This window comes from Galeopterus variegatus, unplaced genomic scaffold (assembly GCF_000696425.1).
Source record: "Galeopterus variegatus unplaced genomic scaffold, G_variegatus-3.0.2 Scaffold683, whole genome shotgun sequence".
NCBI lineage: Eukaryota > Metazoa > Chordata > Mammalia > Dermoptera > Cynocephalidae > Galeopterus > Galeopterus variegatus.
This window is the reverse complement of record NW_007726794.1, coordinates 129,354-133,621: the sequence shown is the minus strand read 5'-3', so window position 1 is coordinate 133,621 and position 4,268 is coordinate 129,354.

Genomic DNA, 4,268 nt, shown 5'->3' with positions numbered 1-4,268 from the left:
CGGTGGCTCCACCTCAAACCTTTCCACTACCAACTGTCAGCATAGCACTGCCAGATTTTCCTTCCACAGAACCACATTACATGGTCATTCTCCTGCTCAAAGGCCAGCAATGGCTGCATTGCCTATGACAAATCTCTTCAAAGCCACATTTCTCATTCAAGGTCTCCATAGTCTGACCTTGCTCTACTCCTTCAGTCGTATTTCCCCCTTGGTTCTGTATTTCCTGGTAGAGGGTTGCTCACCGTCCCCTACCCATCTTTCTTATCCTTCCTTCTGGGTCATTTGCTTATTGCCTCTCCAGCACATTTCACTCTCTCAATGGCACCTTCCTGAGCACTCCGCCCCAGGCCAGTCTCACATTTCTCATATCTGAACTCATACTCCACTCCACCCAGGACAACAGTTCGATATTCTTTAATTCCTGCATGTATGAGTGGCCTTCAAAAAGTTCGTGAAAAGATTTGTATTATCTTTTAATTCCATTTTTTCCAAGAACTTTTTGAAGTACTCTCATATACTGCATTGATCTTCCCACATAGATTATATAGGGTCTTAGGCTTATAACTATAACTAACTGCAGCATCACGGTGGCAAAGCAAGCACCGACAGTTAGGATTCTAAAGGGAACACTGACAGGCTGAAGGGGGATGCTGAATGAGATGGGAAATAGCAAAGACACAGTAGGTAATTGAATGGAGGCTACATGGGGAAGAGACTGTAACAGGCGGTTATAAGCTGGGCATCCGGATGAACAAAACAGGAAGCTTCTTTTTGAGGCTACAATATAAAGCGGAAGTAGAATGCCCTGATGAGCTTATAGTTTCATGCTTATTTCCAGTGTCTTTTGGGGGAAAAAGAAACCCCCATAAGTTCTCTGAGAAATGGAATTAGGCCAATTCTGGATCTGGGTGGATGACTACCACTACTCAGATTAACTGTAGACTACATGATGTCTTATTTTTCACTTGTTGTAGATCAATTAATGCCTATTAATTTTTGTGAGTGTCCACTTTGACTCTGAAATGTGTCCTGGTTTATATGATAAATCATATGGTCACACTTNATTGCCCAGTGAACTTGGCAACCAGGTTATTGCCACCTTGACAAGGGCAATTTCACTAGATTGAGGGCCATAGGACCCAGACTGCAGTGAACTGAAGGAGAAGAGGAACTGAAAACCACAAGTGTCGAATACTCTTTCAAGGTTGCTGTAAAAGACAAGGAGAGGGTAGGAGGAGTAGCTTGAGAATTGGAAGAAAGGTTTTATTTGTTTTTGTTTTTGTTTCTCAGAGATGGATATGTTTTTAGGCTGAGAGAAGAAACCAATGGAGAAGGGAAAATTGGAAATGGAAGAGAAGGGGAAAAACTGATGAAACAATACCCTGAAGTGAGAAACTGGATGGGCTCAAAAGTGCAAGTGGAGCATTAACATTGGGCAAGGAGAGGGTCCCTTCATCCTCAAAGGCAAAAGGTAAGAACAGATGTTCTAGGGTTCACTTCTGTGTAAGTGGAATCATTTCTTCTTGTATTTTACAGCAAGTCTCTCAGTTCTCAGCAAAGATGGAAAATGGATCTACGTCTTTCTCCACTATTAAAATAACAAATACAAATCCTATTGTATATATTTCTGCTCCTCTCTTATCATGTGAATGTCAATCAAATCTTTTGTAAAAATCACCTTTAGTTTGAATGATGCCAAAGCAATAGAAGAACTCTCCTAAACATTGCTCCTTAGGATTTCCCAGCAAAACATGAATTCTGAGTTCATTGATTGCAGGATTCCTAAGCAACCATATCAATCTCTAACATTACCTACCAAAATGGTCTGACACAGGAGATAACCTTACCTTAAGTGCAAACGTAACTCCATACTTCACTTTCCTTTCTCTCCTCCCTTCCTAAATTTGGTGATCTTTACAAAATGAAAAATTTGCCATAAAATACAAAAAACATTTGTTTCCTTAACACTGAAATTTGTTAAGTCATTTAGTCCATGATGCAAAAATAATACCTATGTCCATTCCAGAACAGAAATCCAGGAGATTCTTGAGTTGTTAGAATGATTTCACTTAGAAACATTCTGATCCATTATACACTTGCCTTTATGTTTTGTTGCTAGAGAAAAATAGAAGAGATTTGCCATAGAGAAATATAATCAGAACTTAAAGATGAACAATTTTTATGAGCTTCAGGAGAATTTTTTTTTAGCATAGAGCACAAGAAGGTGATAGAGAAATACTATATTTATTACTTATGCTGATATTTATTATTAAAATTCTNAGCAAAGACACAGTAGGTAATTGAATGGAGGCTACATGGGGAAGAGACTGTAACAGGCGGTTATAAGCTGGGCATCCGGATGAACAAAACAGGAAGCTTCTTTTTGAGGCTACAATATAAAGCGGAAGTAGAATGCCCTGATGAGCTTATAGTTTCATGCTTATTTCCAGTGTCTTTTGGGGGAAAAAGAAACCCCCATAAGTTCTCTGAGAAATGGAATTAGGCCAATTCTGGATCTGGGGGGATGACTACCACTACTCTGATTAACTGTAGACTACATGATGTCTTATTTTTCACTTGTTGTAGATCAATTAATGCCTATTAATTTTTGTGAGTGTCCACTTTGACTCTGAAATGTGTCCTGGTTTATATGATAAATCATATGGTCACACTTAATGGGTAAGTTGGGATAACGTGCCTCTCTATGGGAAATCTCTTTCAGCTGGGAACAGAAAACCAAGCTACAGGTTCCCAGGATGATGTGATGGAGGAGAAAAATAGCCAAATCTCAGTGGTTCTGTAGCAAGCTCATGCTAAAAAACAAATGAGCAAACAACAAATAAATAAAAAGCAAGATTTAGTACATTATTATAAGATTTGTACCACACACAAACATACAATCAGCCTAGAAACCCTCCACCATCCCCACATCTAAGTTCATGGAATTGCCTTCCTCCAGATTCTTTCAAAGGTTTTGAAAGACTGCTTTTTCAAGGAATACACTTTTATTGGTGTCATCTGCATAAACACAAGTGGGCCCAGGGAAGGGACCCCACAGTGTGATGGACCTGCTCTTCTTCATTTCCTGCCTTCCCTCAGAGCAAAGAAAGATATTTTCCCTTCTCCCCAGTAAACTTGCTGGCAGTGAAGAACTGGATGCAAAATCAAATTTAAAAAGAGCAGCTGTAATGAGGAAAATGGCCAGAAAGCAACAATAGCTCAAGGAAAAATAAAATGTGTACAAGAAATAACAGAAATCTAGGGAAGTGGCCTCCTGGATGCTATTTTTATTTGCTGCATTTCAGGGTAACACAGATTGAGTTAATGATGTTTTTCTATAGCTCCAAGGCAACTCAGAAACGGCAGGGCTCAGACTAGCAGAGATGCACTTCCTACAGATTTGGGAGGGAGGAGGAACCAGGCCTGGGGGGTTGTGCTGAGTTCCCATAGAGGAAAGTTGTACCATTTCAGGGATTTTTTATTCCACCCTAGGCACGTGGCAATTTGCACAGATCCTCTCCTTGTCAGTTTCACCACTTTGAATCAACTGCTCCATTTCGGTGAGGAGCTTTTATATTTAAGTAACCCCCGAGGTTCAATGATGGAAAATGAGCCATATTACAATAGAGGATCATTTAAGAATCCTGAATTCCATTTCACCCATGGTGTTTATGTTTTCCATGGGAGAGATAAAAGCGTGTAGGTTCAGAAAAAGGAAATTTCTGAAATCCTGCTGGGAGAGTTTGAGATGTTTCTTGCTGTTAAAGGACTGCTAAAGACCAAATATTCCACTCAAACTGAAGTCCATTTTTCGGATGGCTGGTAATTGTCATTTGGAGGTTTTATGTCAAACTTTTTAAGTCAATGAAGGTTGGTAGACGAGGCACTTCGGAGTTCCAGCTTGGCTTTCTTCTTTAGAAACATTTTCTCAACGTATGTCCTTATGGAATTATTTAATTTTGTCAATATTATTTAATTATTCAACAACCTTACTCCTGAATGCTTCATAAGCTTTAGCACGTGCATGTGTGTGTGCTCACATGTGCACGTATATATACTTTCCCATTGCCCTTTGGAAAACTGTCTATAAGTTTTCCACATAATTGTCTGCATTGTGATCATGCTCTTTGTACTGTAAGCTCCAGAACGACTACTCCTATGTCTGTTAATACTGAACTCTACTCTGTGGTACTTAAAGCACAAGCACAATGAGGATGGTGAAAGGTAGAGCACCTTTACTGAAAAGGGAAATAGAATCCTTTGGTTAT